The sequence below is a fragment of the Alligator sinensis genome, unplaced genomic scaffold (assembly GCF_000455745.1).
Source record: "Alligator sinensis unplaced genomic scaffold, ASM45574v1 scaffold126_1, whole genome shotgun sequence".
In the NCBI taxonomy this organism is placed as follows: domain Eukaryota; kingdom Metazoa; phylum Chordata; order Crocodylia; family Alligatoridae; genus Alligator; species Alligator sinensis.
In genome coordinates, this window is record NW_005841842.1 from 1,180,774 (window position 1) to 1,201,888 (window position 21,115).

The window sequence follows — 21,115 nt, forward strand, 5'->3', positions numbered from 1 at the left end:
GAGAGGTGGGAGCCGGTCCTGGGGCCCAGCCCATGCTGACAGGAGCCGGTGCAGCATGCAATTCCTGCATGCCGCACTGGGTCCTGCCACGGCTGGGCCCTTCTTATAGCAGCAGAACCTGGCCCGGTGTGCGGCAACCATACTTTAAGCATGGAGATGCTGATACACAAGATGCTGGAAGCTGCTAGAGAGCAGTAATTACAATGCTTCAGCAGACTTGATTAATTGAGTCTGCTACAATGTGCTGTAATTACAGTGCATCAGAGTAGCCTTGCTGCTCATGTATAGGCACCCTAAGGTTTCAATAAATGGCGAGAAGGACTCACCTATCTCTTGTATTACAAGTTCTTTAGGAACTCCAGCAAGTTGGAATTAGGAATTTAAATCTACTTAAGTGTCTAATAGGTGGGCTGGAACCTGGCTCATACTGCTCCCCACAAATGGATAATTTTACTATGATGTTATATAGTCTTTGACTTTATTAACTAAAATAAGTTGGCTTGAGAGAAGCTCTGTGAGACTGTAAGTATGATTACAGTGTAGATAGATCCTAAGAAAGGAAGCTACAGTTTCATTCTCTTAACCTCATCCCTTATAGCAGATTCTTTTGTGGAACAGGTGCATATATTTACCAGGATTGGATCATTTTTACTATCATGTTGCAAATATGACCATTTATTCTATTTTTCACAGTTTCTATCTGTCGTAGTTCTGTTACAAACACTTGTGCAAAGTCAAAATGAATATCACACATGCCAGCAACACATTGATTAAAATGAATTGTTTTATATCCTGGTAACTGGATGGGAGATGATGGTAACTAACGGAGAATACTTTTCTACTACTGGGGGAAAGTTATTAAACAATTCATACAGATTTTATATTTTTCAAGACATATTGATTCTATAAGACTATGTTTTTCAGTCAACATTTTTTTTCTATTTGATTTTTCTCTAGTTGTTTCCGCTTACCATTGTATAATGACATCTACATGTGCTTTACATAAGAATTATATTTTTATGGCATTTTCAGCACACACTATAATCATTTAAAGGTGTTTTCTAATTATTTAGTTAAGAAACTTTACAGTTCTTCATTGCAACCTGCAGCTCATTCATTGCATGTAGAAATGTTTCTCTTTCTTGTCCTGTGTGTTTTTCTAACTTAGTTAGAGTAGATCAGGAAGGAATTATAACCCCCCTCCCCTCCCACCTGCATGTTGGAAGGAAGAGTTTTATTCAAGCCTTGCTATTTTACCTTACTTAGAGAGCATTCCAATATTCAGGATATGTACAATTTGATAGTAATTTAACAATAATTTTCTTAGCAAGTTTTTACTCTGTGTTTTCTTTATCATTTTGTGCTGAGATATTATTTTTCAACTTAAACATGCCAGTCTAATTACAAAATTAAGGCCAATATAATGCATTTAATTTTGTATGAAATTTCATGTGACCTTTGATAAACAGTAAAGTGATATGTATCCACAATTCAGAAACTAAAAAATTAATAAAAGGTAAGGAAATCAATGTTTTTTTTTCTCTGAATGTATCAGCATGTCACAGGTTTCATGATATTTTAAAAATGATGTAGATATTTTGGTAGAAGTGCTTAATTTTACCAGTACCAGTATTGTTTTCATAATTTCACCCTTCAAATATATATTTCAAATGCTGATTCTCATTATAATGAAGATGCTCACCTCCTCAGGTTCTTTGTTTCTACATCTGTTTGATAGGTTTGGTATGCTGTCTCCTTATATTGGTGTGTTCCTCCAAAAAGATAGGCCCTTACATAACCAACCATGCATCTTTCATTTTAAAAGGAAATGACTTCACTAAGAAGAAGAATATTGTGAAAACTTAAAGAAAATAGTATTGTATGCTGATTACAATCAGCTCATGAAAAGTATAGAATAATGATGACAATCCTCATTTTTCTGTCTTTGTAAAGGAATAAACAAACCTATTTTTAAGAAGTAAAAGAGGGAAGAATAATTGGAAAATACCTCCCCACTACTCTAATCCATAATAGTCCAGTGTCAATGGTTAGGATACCACCACCCCAGGAAGTGGAAATAGGTGAGAAAATAAGATGAGATGCTCATGTCTCCAATATAACACAAATGAGTACAGTCTCACTGTGGGGTGGGGGGAGTAGGGTATAAAAATTGTGGTTATGTATTTATTAGGTTTATATGTCATTCTATCCAAAAGATTCAGAGTGGCCTACAATTTACAAATAACCTGAAGAGAGGATTCTCTCCTCTCCACCCCAAAACCCATACAAACCTCTTGCCATACAAACAAAACCTCCTGCCAACCACAACCACTCTCCTACATAGCACTCATATCCCATTAAAATAAGCCTTTTTCCCACCCTGCCCCTCATTCTCTACCTGTACATTCCCACCACCATGCTTCAACCCCAGGGGAGATCCCTCCATTCTCCCCCAAATCCCTTCCAAATTCACATCTTCTCTCCTACAAAGGCTCTATGGCTCGCACCCCCACCTACACTGTTAAACATTGAATTCTAAAGAACCCCAACAAAAAAGTAAAAGAAAAAGAAAGCCCCATGGTCATCATCAAAGGGATTGCCAAAGGATGCTCTTTAGCATTGCCCTTTGGTGGCACTCCAGGGCAATGCCTCCCAGAAAGGCTTTTTATGGACTGCAGGCTGGTGGGATCTTTTACCTTCCTTTAGGTGGCCAAACTGGTGCCTGGGTTGGGCACCACCCATAGGCACCAACTTTTATTTTTGCTAGGTGTGGGCCTGATAATGGACACGTGGAAAGTTTTATGCATTTCAACTAATAGTTCTCTTCCTGAGCGTGGCCAGAGCCCTTGGGCCTCCATGTACTCAGCACCTCTGATCCAGCCCTCCCCTGGATGGGAGGAGTTCTGGTGGAGGGAGTGATGGTGGCAGCTCTTCAGTCCACTGAATCCTACTGGCTTTATAAGGCCTGTAGGGTCTCATGCTACAACCTCCAACCAATTACTTAAATGCAACCTCCCTTTATATAGACATACAATTTATCTCTGAAAAAAGTAAATGCCTAAAAATATTAGAGAGCTACATGATAGAAAGAAAAAGAAAGAGTGAATGAGGGGAGCTCTTTCAGGTGTCAGGACCAGGAAACCCAGTATTACTGGGAGTGATACCTCTTCAGACTAGATGGACAATTGCTTTGCTATCTTGTATTTCAAGAAATAGGATGAGCATAATGTTTCATATGAAGCTCAGGGTATCAATGTTCTCAGTCAGAGTCCAGGCAGGGAGGCAGGCCAGGGCTTGGGTCAGGGGTAGGGGTTGGGTTGGGGAGGGCCTTCCCCCCAGTACAGGGCTTACCACATGTCCAGAGCTGGCGTGGGTAGGAGCTTGGTGCGATTCTCCCAGCAGGTGAAGGTGTGTGGCTACAGCTGGTGTCCTCAGCTCTCAGGGTGAAGTGCACTGGTGCCTGGCTGGAGGCCCCCACCCAGGGAGGAGCTGCTGGTGCTGCTGAAGGCCAGTGGTGACATAGCTGAACATTCCTTATGGTTGGGTCTGGGGCTGCGGGATTGTTGAGGGAGGAGCTGGCCAGGGCTCCTTGAGCTGCTGGTGGAATACACAGCCCGGGAGCTGGGCGAGAAGGAATGCTCCGTGCCTGAGGGCCACTCCTCCGGTGACATATTACTGGAGAGGCCAGGATGGAGCAGGGCTTGGGCAGGCCGCCCATGCTGGTATATACTGCATGGTTGTGGCCTGGGTCCTGGGGCACCGAAATGTGGATTAGCTGAAACAATAAAGGCATGGTCTTGGGGGCAAGGCTGGGCCAATGATTGTGGTCGATCATGGTGACCCACTGTGCTTGCAAAGCCTTGACTTTTATGCAGCACTGCCGTGCCAACTGGTTGTGCCCTTGCTCCCACATCTTGCCCAACAGGGCCTCATAAATGTGGATGTTGGAGAGCCTGCCCCACTCAAACTGGCGCACCACTTCCATGTCATCCCAGAGTTCGATGAGGTCGCCAATCTCCTCCTGGCTCCAGTTGGGGTCACAGATGGGGGGGCATAGGCATGCGCACATGAGTGGTTCCAGGCCTGGATGGGGAGGACAAGGCCATGCTGAGTCCTGCGCCAGCTCTCTGAGCCCCCACTTGGCTGCCCTGCTGTTGCTGGCCCTGGGCAGCTGCCAGCACTGCCCAGCGCAGGCAGCCATGTGGCAGAGGCTATGCCTCGCAGCACCTGCAGGTGCAGGGCCTGCTGCAGGGTGCTGGCCCTGCTGCAAGAAGCAGCCTGCAGGAAGCCCCGGGGAGCTGACAGGGCTGGGCAGGGGCTGCAGCAGCCTTTTCCAGGCTGCTGACCCTGACAGCACTGCCCTGGCTATGGCCTGCCCAGGGGGACGCACAGGGCCTGCAATGCCCTCAGGCTCCCTGATGTGTATGCTTCAGGGCACAAAATGTCTGAAGGCTTTTATAGTCTTCAGATAGTGGTTGCCATAAAGGTAGCTCAGCCCTGGAGCAGGAGAGGCTCCTAGGCTGCAGCCCTGAGGCTGGCCTCCTAGTGTCTAGACAGACTCAGCAGCAAATTTGCTGCCAGGTCGTGTCTACATGTGTGTTACTGCACAGTTACTAATCATGCTTAAATCTGCTACCTTCATTTACAGGTAGTAAATTTAATCATGATGGTTTTTACTGTGCAGTAAGTGTATGCACGTGTAGACGCACGTGCTTACTGAGCAGTAAACTAGGGAACTATGCAGTAATGCATCTCATGTAAATGTGCCTACTGTGGCCAAAAAGCCTGTAACAAGTTTTTGGACATATGTGTGAATCTCAAATAGGAATATAGACATGATGTTACATCTCTGTTTAGTGCTACTGCTAGGGCTACATTTCAAAAAGGACATTGATAAATTGGAAAGCATCCATATAGGAGCCACAGGAATGAATAAAGGGTTGGAAAACATGACTTATAGTGAAAGAGTAAGGAGCTCAGTCTATTTAGTTTATCAAAGGGAAAACTGAAAGGTGATTTGGAATATAGAATAGGCATTAAAGGGCTTGCCACTGTAGTCAACAAAGGTATAGCAAGAACAAAAGGCTAAAAACTAAGGCCAGACAATTTTTTGCTCCAGATAAGGTGGAATTTTAACCATTTTAACCAAAATTTTAACACTTCAGCAAAGATTCTCATTGATTTTCTTTCAGTGGAAATGCCTACATCTAGACATAACTTTTCTGCAAGGAATTCATTCATCTTATTCATTCATTCAAACAGATTAATTTATAAATCTATGAAAGCCATATAGACAGATGTGGGAAGCAATAACTGTTTGTGGAGTACCTGGTAGAGGAGATTCTGCAAAGGGCTGGGGTCTAAGGGCAGGCTGTGGTCCTCCTCCGTACTTTCTCCTGAAAAGGAGAACAATTAGGATCTCCGAATGATCCGCTGGTTTGGGGACTCTATCTGTTAGCTTATTTGTAAGACAAATGCTGATCTCCTTCTCAAATGAAAAAAGGGCTTTTGTAAACTGTCTCCCTGATAATACTGTATCTAATACATCTCTATTCCACATCCTTTGTATTATCTGTGGTTATTTGGAATATGTGCATTACCTTTTCCAGTATGCTGAATAGCATAATAGAAGGATTGCTGCACAGTGTTAAGATGTCTGTGCATGGTCTTGCTCATGGTGATTATTCCAGTCTCTGATGGCCTCTTGAATCTGAGAAGGATAGAAGTGTCATAAAGCAATCTTCATTCCTCTGTCTGGATGACACACCATACTCAACTTCATTACAGCTCAAAATTGAGGCGCATGAGGCAACCTCACTTTTTCCTATTCATGTCGCAGACAATAGAGCCCACAGATCCTAAGTAATCTGGGTGCTGCAGTTTGAAAAAATTAGTACAACAGGCCACATCTATATTCAAGATGGCAAGAGCAGCAAATTGTAAACAAAAAGGACTTATTTTCTAGGTTGTCTCAAGAGGGCTAGTATTAGACACTAAATCCAAAGAAGCTGCTGAAATTATATGTAGAAGCTGAATGAAATCACTATCCTATTATCTCTTTCTGAATATCTTTTGTTGTTTAGGTCCAGGAAGGAGGAGAGAGAGAAGTGTGTAAGGTAAGTTGATGACATCAGAGACTGACAGGAAAACATGAAAGTGGAAGGAAAGTGATCAATAGAGCAGCAATACTGAAGACATCTGTCTAAAAGATTTTTCCTCCTTAAATGTTTCAGAGACAGAGAGAGTAAGAAAAAAGAGATCTTTGAATAAAAAATATTTTTTTCTTTTTAAAAGTTTCCTACAGTTATTAATACATTTTTTCATCAAAGTGTGTTTAGTCTTCCACCATATAATAAGTATCGATGCCAACAATGCTCTTAAAAAAGAGGAATTTTAATGCAAGAAAGCTAAAAATGTTCTTATTAATTTTTAATAACAATTGACATATAAAACAATTATTTTGAAAATCTGTGAAAAATACTCAAATATTTAAGATTATTTTCACTCATGGGTAATGATATGTTTTCTGCTTGTTCCTCCATCTTGAAAGTAATTCTGAATATTCGTGTGTATAAAAATAGTGTAAATTTCAAGCATAAGTCTTCTTCTGATGTTTATTCAATATATGAAGCTACTATGCATTTTATGTGACATCACACTAAATACTCTAGAAAGGATTATGAGATCACAAACTACATTCAGTGTTTCATCCGGTTTAGATTTAGATTGCAAACAGTGCAAGGAAATAGACTATAGGCAGAGATATTTTTCTATTAATTAATGTCAGTGATTGCAATTTAAATCCAAACAGGATGAAATCACACACCTACCTACACATGCCACAAACATGCATGCCTGCATGCACACACACACATGCATATATATGTACACATCTGCCTACAATCAAGTGTATATGTGTGTGTGTGTGTGTGTGTGTGTGTGTGGTAAAAATGGGACTATGTTGGTAGGTGTGTCTGTGTATACATGCAGGTTTAGAAATAATTGCAATTTGCAGAAGACTGATCCTTCTTAAATCCCTTCTTTTTATAGATCGGATTAAATTGAATCAATCCTGCTATATGGTATTGGAGAGTAGTTGATTTGAAGACACTGGCTAAGGACATGCATTCAATAAGCCTGAGGTGGAAATGCTCTTAACTTGAGCTTTACTCTAAGTGCCCAAGGTTAAGTCAGGAGCAAACAGAAGAGATGTTAGCCCTTTGGTGGGGCAGGGCTCTGAGTCTGCCTGCAGAGGCTGAGCCCAGTTGGCTGGGGGGTTCTTGCACTCCTTCTAGCATGCCCTGTGGGCTCTCCTGGCTTCTGAAGCCTCCTGACAAGAGCTGAAAGGCTATGCCACCCCTGATTGGCTGCTGAGCATGGGCCACCATGCCCCTAATCCCTGCCATCATGACTTGCATGTGTCTTTGTTTCCTGGCCTACACACCCAAGCAAGCAGGGAGACCTAGCAAATCCAGCAGGTCCTGCTGGTCACCCTGTGTGAGTTTCACTGGAGGCTGTGGGATAGCATGGCTGCCCAGCTGGACCTGATGTGGCAGCTGCTTACTATGGCACGTGCCCTCATGACCATGAGCCACCAGCCAGCTGTCCCACTCATGGCCACCTAGCTCACTCTGTGTCTGCCGTGTGTGTGTGTATTGAATACCCAAGTTCTGTGTGCATGTGCATGTGTGTCCCGGATGTCTGGGTTCTGTGTGTGTGTCCTGGATGTCTGGGTTCTGTGTGTATGTGTCCACTGTATGCCTAGGTTGTCTGTGTGTGTATTTGTGTGTGTACGTGCATCCCACACAGAGAGAAACTAGGTGTCTGGGGCACATGCACACACCCCCACACACAAACCCAAGTGTCTGGGGCATTCTCACACACAGAGAACTCGGGCATCCAAAACACACACACACACACATATGTACACAAACCCAGGCATCCAGGGTGCATACTTATACACAGACAGAATAAAGGCATCTGAGGCATGACTGGACCACTGACTTTCATGCAGCCATAAGGATGATGTCTGCCTTTTGTACATCTCCTGTTCCCTAGGCTGATGGAGAGTGGGCGCTCTGCTCCTGGGACCCTGATTTCATCATTGGCTTCTTCATGGGTTCTGTGTCAGGTCTATGGCATAATTCATGATGGGATGGGGGCAGGGGAGGTACAGATCAGATATGAGGGTGGCTCATCGCTGGGTCTGGTGCATGGACAGACCACATATCCCCCAACCCCCCTCCCATCAGGATGCAACTCATAGTTGGCTGTGATCTGAATTCAAAATGAATGCAGGAGTCTGTCACATGTGCCTTGTGTACAACAAAGGTAACTTAGGTTGAGCTAAGGATGATTTATGAATGAATGTACCAAGGATCCAAGATTTCTGGGACTTCATGTTTGTGAGCTGAAGTCATGAGTTTCTGATCCGGTATCCTGTACTGCATGGGTGACTGGTGCTTCCTGAGTCTGGGGGGGCACCAGATCACTGACTGGGGGAGGGGGTGGAGGGGTGTCCCCCGGTGGCCGATCACCAAGCTCAAAATCACCAGCGGTGAAACCAGAAGTACACTTCCCCTGGTTTCGTGGCTGGCATTTCCAGGGAGTGCATGGCCAATTTCAGGGGGTTCTATGTGCATCTGTTTGGTTACTGGTGTAGAGCACTTTCTGTGCACTCACTGCGCAATAAACGTATTGTCTGTATCTGGCCATTTATTTTAATTCTCCTCTGCCTTGTGGCATATACATGCAATCACATACACCTATGCGAAATGGGTGAAAAATGCTCCCAAATCAGAGCAGAAGAGTTTTATATAGTATTTGCACTCACTTTATACTGGTATTACATATGGTGCTGGACAGTGGAAAGGCAAGCAAGAAACAAAATGGAAGCACTATATTCAGATATTTAAGTACCTCTTATAACTGCAGTCACTGCACTTTGTGGAACAGAACAAACCCAGGGTTGTGCATTGCCTCAAGAGGAATGGGAATGTATGAGAGGGGACAAGGCCATGGTCCTGTTCCATCTGCATTTATTAGCCACACTATGAGATAAAGCTGTGCAGCGAGCATAGTCTCCTTGTATTCCCAGTATTCCTGAGACTTCCTGAGGCACAATTCTTCCCCAAGCTCCCTGTGCAATGGGTCAGACCTACTCTGTCTCTGTGACAGGCCACAATCCAGTCAATGGAGAATTACAATTACATTTCCACTAAAAATGAGAAGGGCCACAACTGTGAATTGCATTTCCACATTATGAAATAAAAAAAGACCAGATACACTCCCTGTAACTTTCTGGTGTATGACACACTGTTAAAAGAAAGCAGCTGCCAGGAAGTAAAGTGGACACCAACTGCTTCATTGTCTGAGACTCTTAACCATATATTTTGTTTGACATTTCTTTTTTCAGCCAAAGCAAGATGCACATAAATTGCCCTCACTTCTGAACAAATAAGACATCTGCCCCTTTTCTACTTAGGCCAGCAGAAGGAAATGCCAAGTTAGCTGGAACTTGAACCTGGCTTGTTTGTATTGAATTAGTACAATCATTGGGGGTTTTAACTATTTTTATTTGGTGACAGTTTGCTACTGATACTACCTCTGGGACAAACAAGTATCTCTTTTATGTTGCTTTTCTTATCATTGACAGGAGAAAATGACTGACTGGTTTTGGTCCTCACTTGAAACTCCTTGTTGTGCTTTACCTCAGTGCATATCCTGCAGCAAACAGATACTGCTAGTAAGCACTGCTGTCTTCATTTAGTGGCCTGAACAGGTGCTGACAGATGAGGGAGCTGACAGGCTGCCCTACTGTTGAAATGAGAAGATTTAGTTACATGTGAATTTGCTGCCTTTTTAAGACCTGAATACCTGCAATTGTGTGTAAGGGTCACCTCTGGGCTCAGTTATCATTCTGAGAGGAAAAAAATAGAGCTTTTTTTATTTCATACATTTTTGGCTGATGCAAGTGGATGTCCTAGGCCTTGGAAATGCAGTTTGGTCATCATGTGATGGCAAAGGAAAGGTCAAGTTAGCACTGCTCAGACTGCAGATGGAAGCTCAGTTTTTTACAAGTCTACTCATTATTAATTAAATTAAACCTTTAGTAGTTTTTCCAACATAGAGAAACTCTGAACTCTGTCTCTCTATCTGCCTGCCTGCTTCTCTCCCTATCGTCTGTTTAGGCTGTTAAAAGATGTCCATCACCATGATATCAAATTATTTTAATCTCTTTGGCCCTAATTCCTTCAGCTTGTTCCATGTGGAAGGATTTGCACCTAGAGGTTGAATATAACTGGGTGAGTAGAGAGATCTGCACAGGCAGACTAAGCATATTATTGCTTTTAGTATAATGGGCCAGATCCTGGGATTGGGGATCATAGCTCATTTGACATCAATGGAGCTGCACCAGTTCAAACCAGCTGAACTGTTGACTCCGTTTTTAAAGGCTTATACTATAAAGGCTTATGTTTCCTATAAAGTCAATTAAAACATTTGTCTTGTGTTCAACTGAAGTATACCCAAAGTGGAGAACCAAGAGATCCAAGGAAAAAGACCATCATGCCCTACACCGCCTCTGTCCACCCCTCCTATTGCAGAAGAAAGCAAAAACCACTACAGGCCATGCCAATATGATGATGGGGTAAAACTGCTTTCTGATTGCAAATGTGGCAATCAGTCTGACCTTGAGGAGTGGAGGAGCAAAACCCAGTAACCAGGAACCTCCAAGATGTTTAGTCCTAGCAGGAACATTGGAAGACCCCAGTCTTTCCTTGTCTTACACCTAATGCCCCTGTTGATGCAGACCAAAATTCAGTGGTTAATGTTTTTAAGATGGATGCCTCATGTACAGTGTTTTTTAATGCAGAATATAAGTTTAAGATGATCTCCCGTAATGCCATAATGTACAGAAAAAAATGTTTTGGGGTATTTTTTTCTGGTTTTATGTATTTATACTGTACAGGACTTTCTGATAAGTTCTGGTTTAATTGTCTATGTTATCTGTTACAACTATGTGTTGTTTCCATAAGGTTACATTGGGCTTAATCCCTGTCTTTTTAATGATGTATATAGAAGGCAAAACCAGCCTTTTCTCTCTTTCTTTACACACAAACACACCCCGACACAAACACACACACATTTCCTATAGCAGTACAAACACAGGCCCTGTCTACCATGGCAAATCTAAGGTGGCTGAAGAACTTGTGATAAAAACACAAGAAACAAGATCATCACAGTTGAGCAAGTCAGAAGGGAAATGCTTTTTAGGCACATGGTTTAATACTTTTTGGCTTTGCATTTACTGATGACATCTATTTAACCTCAGTGACTAGTTAACATTCTAGATTAAGCATGTCATATTAAAGGTTTACTTTACTGTCCTGATATACACTTTTGATTAGGGTTTCAGAGTTCAGATTAAACAAGTTTGTAGATGACACCAAACTGGGAAGGATTGTGAACACATTGGAGGATGGAAGCACAATTCAGAAGGATCTCAACAGATTAGAAAACTAGGCTGTAGCTAACAGGATGAAGTTCAGTGCTGATAATTGTAAGGTGCTACACGTTGGAAAGAATAATCAAAAATACAAATACAAAATGGGTGACACTTGGATGGCAAAACTACAAAGAAGGATCGAGTCTTGATAGATCACAGACTCAATATGAGTCTGATGTGGGATGCAACTGCACAAAGGGTTAATGTGGTTTTGGGATGCATGAATAAAAGCATTAGGTGCAAGACACGGGAGGTGATAGTGCCTCTCTACCTGACACTGGTTAGGCCTCATATAGAGTATCGTGTGCAGTTTTGAGCTCTATAGTTTAAATAGGATGTAGAGAAGTTCAAGGTGGTCCAGATGTGGGTGACAAAAATGACAAAGGGCTTGGAAGGCAAATCGTACAAGAAGAGGCTGAAGGAGCTAGGCATGTTCAGCTTGCAGGAAAGGTGCTTAAGAGGGGACATGATAGCAGTCTTCAACTTCCTGAAGAGCTACCATAAAGAAGAGGGAAAACACTTTTTCTCTTTTTCTGCAGAGATTAAGATGTGGACCAATGGCTTGAGGTTGCAGCAAAATAGGTTTAGAGTGAACATCAGGAGTGTTAAAATCAGTCTTAACGTTCTTGATATTTCTGAAGTAAAACACAATAAGGCTTAAAAAAATAGGCAAATAAACAAAAGCAACCCCCTTCCTCGCCCCATTTCAGATGTTCTATACAAACTTTCAGATCTTCTCTAAAGATAATAAATAAAGAGAAAAATGTGAATGAGCTGAAGTCCCTCTACAGGTCACCTTCGATCTGTGCCATCACCTTGATCATCAGTGTTGAAATAGTTGCTTCTTTACCTGTCTTAACACCTACTGTATTGGATATGCAACCTTTCCACATTTTTGATGAAAAAGAAGAGTAAGCTGCCTTAATACCTGGACACATCTGTGACTATTAATCTAATGGTGCAAGGCATTGACCAAAAAGTTTATCTACTCTCTTTAGTTTGTTATAACCTTGTGCTCCAGTTGTGCAGCCAAGTCAGGATATTGTAAAAATTCACTGCAAAGTGAAATTAATTAAAATGAAAGTGAAATTAAAATACAATTCCAGTGGACGTGTCTACACTGGACACTGTACTGTTTAGTAGTTTAGTTGACTGTGCAGTAAAGCATCACCATCTACAGGTGCTGATGCTTACTGTGTAGTCAGTCTACTACACGGTTAATTTGCAGCCTGTAAATGCCAGTAGCAAATTATCCATGGAGTAGTTACTGCACATTAGTGCACAAGTAGATGCCAGCTGGGAGCAAATTTAATCCCGGTCACCCCACTACCAGGGGGTCACTCACAGACTAGCCCCAGGGCCACAGGGCTTGGAGCTTCTCCAGCCCTGGTGCTAAATTGATTCTCTACCTGCCCCAGGCCCAACCCCCGGCCCTTAAAATGCTGTGGTGACTCTGGGGCCCTGGGCAACCTGCAACCAGTCTCTGGCCACCAGGTTCCACACCAGTGGCCCCTGGCTAGCCTCAGCAGCCTGTCCAGACACTGGTCTCTGGCCCTATCACCTGCTTGCCTGTTCCACACCATGCCCCTGTGGTGGGTGCTGCAGGCACCTGCCCAGGCCCTGCCACACCTGGACTGTCTCACACAGCCCCTGAGGGCCATTGAGGAAACCATGCTGACATCATCCCTGATGCCACACACCACCTCCCAGGGGCAGAACTAGTCCCAGGAGGAGACTGTGGACCTTGTGGCACTGTGGGATGAGTCCAAGGTCCTTAGCCAGTTCAATTGGAGTAGGTGCTCCAATGCCCTGTCAGGCCACATGTGGGAGCACAGGCATGACTGGTCAGTGCACCAGTGCTGCATAAAGCTCAAGGCCTTGCAGGCACAGTGGATCACAGTCAGCAACCACAGCTGCTGGTTCGGGCTGCCCACAAATCCACGCTCTTTGTGTGGCAGCCCCTGCCCCCGCTTCCCACCCAGCCTGGCCATGCTCCCCCTGGCCCTTGCAGTTCCCCACTACAGCATGCAGGGAGGTAGGAGAGTGCAAAACGTTATTAAGCAGCAGCTGTGCCCACCTCAGCTGGGCAGATATGGACCTCTCACATGAGAAGAAATATTTTGATGCCAGCAGCAATGTTGCCTTTGGCTGTGGGGGGTGGGTGGGGGCAGAGATGTGCAGCATAGGCACAGGTATCCCTGCAGGCAGTGGAAGACATTGCAGGACACTGTGGGCTTTCCCTGGCATGAAGCACTGCGGCTGTGGCGTGCACACCCACACTGGTGCAGCCAGAGGCTGGCATGCTGGGCGCCTGTCCCCAGGCTCTGCCCGCTAGACACCCCACCCTGGGACAGCATACAGAGCACACTGTACATAGTCTGCACAAGGAAGAGGGTGCTTTATTGGTGGTGGGTAGGGTGGTTGGTGGAAAGGCTCTGTGGTTCAGGAGGTAGCGGGGACAAGACCTGCTATGCAGAAGGGAGGGATAAAGGGATCTGTTATTGGAGCGACCCTGACCCCACAGCATGCCACAGCCTGACCAGGGGGCTGGAGGAACACAGAGCCCACAAATCTTTCCTCCACAGCCCTGCTGGCAGGCTGCAGTGAGCATTGGGGCCAGGGCTGCTATGGGTACAAAGAGCCCAGAGCCCTTCTCCCACAGCTGTCCTGACCAGGAAGTGGCACACGGAGGGGCTGGGGCTGCTGCAGGTAAACAGAGCACAGACTCCTTTCCCCTGAAGCTCCCCTGGGCTAGCTGGGAGGGCTACCCAACCAGGGGGGCAGTGGAAGAAGGAGTCCGGGGTCTCCCCCCAACCCTGACAGTTGCCAGCTGGTGAAAGAGGCCACTCCAACAGCCACCTGGGTGGTGCACAGGAGCACTCCCAGTGGCCAGTGTGGGTACGCTCCAAGCCCCACCCCACCAGTGAACATCTGTTCCGTTTGCTTGTGCTCTAACTTATAGCACTTTAAGTAAAGCACAATAGTTAGAGAGTTTCTGCCAGGGACTTTTTGAACATCTATACTTAGCCTTAATGTGTTTTAGGGGAACATCTCACTAAGGGATCTCCTGGCTTGAAGATGACTTCTAAAAGAAAGGCATGTCGTGAGCACAGCATGTCTCCTGTGTTTGTGACTGAAGGCTGCCTCATGAAAGATATGCATTAGACAAAAATGAAAGGAATGAAAAAAAATAACACACCCAGAGCCAAAATATATCAGCACTTTCAGCTAAGATGTGGAAATTATCATAAAATTATTCATATTAAATCAGGTATATGATGCTACCAGAAAAAAGCGGATCCAGGAGAAAATTCTGAACTAAAATTAAAGCCAAACTATTTCTGAAGTCTTATGCATTTTGCCTCTATACGTGTGTACCCACTAGTTGTGGAATTCTCTGACTCCATTTGGATTACATGAGAATATTTAGTATACTTAGACTATAAAATAAAGTATTTCCAACATTAAACTGGATGTCTTTATTGAAATGTTGTTAACATCTGTATGATTGGCCTGGCAAGGAGACTTACAGCAAGGTTAGACGTTTCTACAATCAACAATCTTTTCTGTGCTTTTGATTAAAATTTAATAAAAAAGTTTCAGTGAGGTGAAGACTTGTCAAGAGCAGGTGAGGAAAGATCAACATTTACTCAGCCCAAATCTAATCCAGCCACTTTTTCCCCTTCTCGTATTCCCCATTCATACAGGAGGGCCAGAGTGTCCCATCTATTTCTGAAACAAAACAGGCAGCATGACATGGCCTTTTGCTGAGAGAAAGAGGGGGAAAGGTTCTATTTGCAAGACCTGAGGGATCTAAAACTCTATCTGCATCCCTCTACCAGTCACAGCTCACCTATTTAAGCCAGGGTTTTTTTTACTTTGACTGTAAGGATATAAAATTCCACTGGGGTCACAGTGACTCCTATTCAAAAACCACCACTGTAAAATCTAAGAAGGCAGAATTCAGTGATCATCAAATCAGAGCCAAAATAAACGAACAAATCCAATACTGCAAAGTCCCAGTGTGACTGTGGAGTTCAGGCTATGCAAACTGTTTAGACCAGACAAACTCTGCAGCTCTGTCTCAGGGTACTCTTTACTGATTAGGAAATGGGGCTGGTGAAATTATCACATTAACGTTTTAGAGGAATGTGAAGGAAAGAAAAAGAGAAAGAAAGAGCAAAGGAAACTGAGTATAGATTTTTTTAGTACACTTTCCAACATGATCATGTCCTCCTGGTCTTTATCTTGTCTAAGTAGTAGTTATGACTGACCAAATAGTAACATGGAATAGAATCTAATTAATAAAGCATGTGATTTATGTATAGGCCAGTCATTCTATATTAGCTACTTTAATATAGTGTAAACTTCTCTACTGTTTCAGTCTGCCTAACGTAATGGGGTTGTGAGGCAAAATATACCTCCTGTACTTCCCCAAGTGGCACTGAAGTGCCAGCATTTCAACAGTTCAGCAATTCTGTCTCTTAAGCTAATATTTTAGATTCCAGTCTGTTAAGGAGTTTTTATTATTACCATTACTTTGCTATTGGATATTCTGTTTAGTGGAGTTTTTATTTCTTTAATTTAAAAAGAAAATAGGAATGAGTACATGGAGAAGAAAGGTTTTTGGGGTTTTTTAATTCAATGACTTCCAAGAGTTCAAAGTGGGGCCTATATTTGTGCATATTTTACAATTAAATATGTAAAAAAAAATCAGAAGAGCTGAAACAATTTGTATAAAATTAAAGAAAAATAATTACTTACACAAGGAGTATACAGAAGCCAGACACTGATGGTGGAGAATTCTCAAAATTATCAGAAGTTAAATTTGAAGAAGCATGCAACAGTTTAGACACACCTTTTAAAGCTTTACATTTCACTTATAATCCATTATTTCATAAATATAAGCAAATTTTCTTTTTATAGGTAGCATAGAAGACAAGGAGATCATAAGCATTAAATTTAATATTAGTATAACTGGAAAATACAAACCCCCCACCAGGCAAACAAATCTCTGGCAAGATTTGAAATGTAGTGACACAGACTAGTCAAGTTACCTAACACTTTGTATTCCACATAGTGGGGATTTAAATGGACTTAGGTGCCCAAGTACAATTCTATTCCACCCCATTCAAGTCCTAGAAATCTATGAATTCATCTTTTTTAGCAAGCCATCACCTGAACATTAAGACTGAGTCACAAAAAAGGAACAATGACGAGGAGAACCTACCAAACTTTGTGTTAACTGTTTTCAGGGACTTGAGCAGGGTGGAAAAGAATCATACTTGGCACCTTACACTTTTATTTGCCTAATAGAATCTGGTCACTTGCATATTCCCAGGCTTTCTCTTCAAGTCCAGTGAAAGCATTATTTAGAGTTTCAGTGGGCATGTCTACGTGTACATTAATGTGCTGTAGTTACTGCCCATTAAGTTTAGTACCTATAATAACAGGTACTAACTAAATGCACAATAACTGGTGCTACTGCGCAGTAGCACCGGCACATGCCTTTTAAGTGGCACTAATATGCAGTAAACTAATTCTATTGCATATTAAAGCAACAGTGCAACTTTCACCATGATGCACTAATGCACAATTAGTCTACTGCATATTTAGCATCTTGTGTAGAAGCACCCAGTATATCTGTCTAGATCTCTAAGTGCTGGTACATTATATCACAGAAAGCTGTGTGGGTCCTAAGAACCAGGATATTACTTGATGTTAGAGATGGTCCATTTAGTTCTTAGGAAAACTAGGATTATAAGGGTGCCTCTACGTGTCCTTTTCCATGCGCCTAAATTTAATGCACATTTGCCTAGTGCACATTAAAGTGATTTAGGCTCATGTCTAAACATGCACATGCTAAGATGCATTAACATGGTATGTAGACTGACTTGGTGTTGAGCCCCAGCTCAAGTCTGGGATCGTGCCCGGTATGCAAAAGCCAATAAAGATACCAGGGGTGAAAGTATAAAGAAGATTTATTGCTAGCAATACAAGGTGCAAGCGGAATAATTTCACGTAACAAGCTGTGGAATCAGAAAAAATATATGCCTTAAACTTTGACTATTTTAGTTATAAGATGACATAACCGCTTTGTGGAGAATTGCTGGCTCTGTATAGTAGAACAGATAAGAAAAAGTGTTTGTTCTTTATAACTCCTCTGCAACTGCTTCGCTCACTGCGGCCTTGAAGATAGCAAAAAGTATGTACAACTCTGATTTGCAGGTGCAAGAAGGAGGTTTGTGAACTAACCTCGCCTCCCCCATTAGTTCCCATCCTGATTACAGCAAAGAAATAATGAAGTAATGTTATAGCCGCTTTTCATGCTAATTTCACTATATGATCACGTGAGTTGTAAGCAACTGTTAAAAAGTATATAAGCCTCCTGATTTTGCTCTTGGGGGGGGACCCCTTCCAAGTGCTTGGGAGATCCATGTCACTTTGGAGTCCCCCCTACAGCTGTAGTTTCTTTTGAATAAAAGCTTCTGCTGACCTGACCCAAAAGTATGCTGCGTGTGTTTCCACGACAATCCCTGGTGCCGTGACTCGGATCCAGAACACAGGCTGAGAAAGGAGGACCGCAGACTGCCCCCCCCGAACCCCGAGGCGCCAAACTTGAGAGGTAAGAGACCTAATTCAAAATCTCTATTGGGGTTTCGGAGGAGGACTGCCTGTAGGCTCCCAACTTGGCCGTGGTAACTGGATCTGAACCTTGTTAAAACAGGTCAGTCTGAACCTTACTGCCGGCTAAAATTTTCTGTCTGGTAAAGGATCCCATTTTGTGTCTGGTAACGTACGTTTTATTTAGGGAGAAACTGTATGAAGCACCTTCATCCTACAGCACATCGGGCTTGTCGTTAATTAACTAAGGCGGTGTGGGGGAGGAGGTCTGGCTGACTGAATGAATGTGCATGTGTGTGTATTTAGAAATATGAGCCACTGACCAGGTCTGAGACTACGGTTGGGTTCAGCCGCCCCAATTCTGCCTGACAGGGCAGTTTTGAAAGCAAGGGGGCCCAACTGGAACCTCGTGACCCAGTGGACAGGGCTTCCCAGTGATTGAATAAATGTGTGTGTGTGCATTTAGAAAAATGAGCCACTGACCAGGTCTGGGACTAAGGCTGGGTCTAGCCGCCCCGATTCTGCCTAAAAAAGGTAGCGTCGAAAGCAAGGGGGCCCAGCTGAAACCTCGTGACCCAGTGGACAGGGCGTCTGAGTGATTTTGTCTTTTCCAAACCCCTTGTCCCAGTAGCTTCTGCCGAGAGCAGGAGTGAAAGGATTCCTCTTGTGTTTCCCATTCCCATTTCCATTTTATGAGCCGGTGTCGGGTCAGAAGCCTTTTGTCTGGGCAGTGAAAAACTGCGGGGCAAGGCACTGAGCGGCCCGGACATCCTAAATAAGCCTCTCCTACGTCTCCCTGTGTGACTGAAAATGGGAACGAGTCAGTCTAAACAAGTTCCCGTCCCCCCTAAGGGGACTCCGGCGTACTTTATGTACACACACTATTCTCCCGAGGCTTGCAAGTACCTGGATAAGTGGAACTGGTATACTAGGGATGATCCTGTGAAGCATTTTCCACAAGAAGGAACATTTGATCAGGATAAAATAGTGCACTTAAGAGGGGCTTTAGAGTCCCGTGGATCCAAAACACCACAAAACCAGTGGGACGCGTTCTTTTATTGGTATGATGAAATGTCCAAAAGGCGGACAGAATCTCAAACTAGGAGCCTAAAAGACTCTCAAGAAAAATTAAAACAGCAGTTACAAGCTGTTCGGGAGAAATTGGCTGCTCCCCCAAATTACACGCCGGCCACCGCTCCGATGTATCCAGCATTGCCCGGGGCGCCCCCACCACCGGAGCCAGCAGAGGATATCCTTGACCTTTGTTCGAACCCTGCTCTCCTGGGACTCCCACATCAGCAACAACCGGTTCAACATCAGGCTGCAGCCCAGGCTAGTAACTCATTAGCTGAAGCTCCTTCAGTAAATCCATCCACGGAGCTTAATAGTCTGGACTCATCCACCATATCTGCCACTCAATCATCACCAGTGTGGCAATTTACTCCTGGGTCACAACCCACCACAGGTGTATTTAGAAGAATGGGAATAGGCATGGAAAGATCTCCCATCAATCTTAGATCCCGAGCTGCACAAGTTTACCCCCTAAGACAAATGCCAGGCATTGGCACCGATGGACAAAATATAGTAACCGTGCATGCACCCTGGACTCCAGGTGATCTCTACAATTTAACTCAAAAATTCCCCAAAATCAGGGAAGACCCAGAAAAATTTCAGGAAGAATTGCAGACTGTTATAAATTGTTATAATCCAACATGGGCTGACATTAATCAGCTCATGCGATCGATTTTGCCCAAGGAAACTATGCTACGTCTGTATGCTGCCTGTACTTGGCCAGATCAAAACCCAGGGATTGGCCAAGACTTTATTGACAAGAGAAATGCTTTGGTTCAGGCAGTTCTCACAATTTGCCCAAAAAAGGCAGACTGGACCAAAATAAATACCTGTAAACAAAACAAAAATGAACACCCCAGTGACTATTTGGAACGCCTCAAACAGGCATTTGAACGATACTCAGGAATGGATAACCCAGTCGGAAATGCTAAACAAGCAATAGTGGCAGCATTCATCCAGGGACTTAACCCTAAAATTGCTGAGAAAATTCAAACAGTAATTATTGGCTGGGAAACTAAAGATTTGACTGAAGTCCTTGCTGCGGCTAACCATTTTCATAACAAATTGGAACGGTCTAAAGACAATGCCGAGTTTAAGTTAATGGCCTTACAGATTTCTCAGTTGCAGGGTCCAGGTAGAGGAAGGGGACGAGGACGGGGAAGGGGAGGCCCGGGTAGATTCAGGGGAAGAGATAGATCCTTGAGCCCACAAAACCCAGGCTATGGGAACCAATGTCATTATTGCAAGCAAGAAGGACATTGGAAATCAGAATGCCCCAAGCGCCCCGGCCAAGGACCCAGACCCCAGTCCCTGCCCCCACCTCCACTTCCTGTCAATTTTCCCAGTGTTGAATAGGACAGCCTGAGGGACAGTGACATCATCGCTCCTTTGCTTGCTACTGACCAATCTGGTCCGTTTGTTGAATGCCTTATTTCTGGTAAACCTGTCTCCTGTCTTGTCGACACCGGAGCATCCCGCTCCACGCTAAAGGCTGCTGAGTTTCCTTTTCTACCTTATTCTCCTGAAACTATAAATGCTGTCGGTATAGGCGGACAACCTATCCCACATCCCGTCTCTGAACCTGTCTCCATCTCTATTGGCCCTTTGTCTGAAAATCATGCCTTTCTTCTTAGCCCCTGTGCACCTGTCAACCTTCTTGGTAAGGATTTGTTGTGTAAACTGGGATGCGTGATTTATTGTAGCCCAGATGGTGTTTACCTTGAGGTACCAGAACATAGGGAAACTGAGCTTGTGGCTTTGCTAACCCAGGAGTACTCTGAACCTGACACTTCCTACTTGCAAGAGGAACTGTTGGCACGAGTACCTCCACAGCTGTGGTCCACCCATGCAAATGAAGTGGGGCACATGCTGAGTGCTGAACCAGTGCGTATCATCTTGAACCCTGCCAAGCCA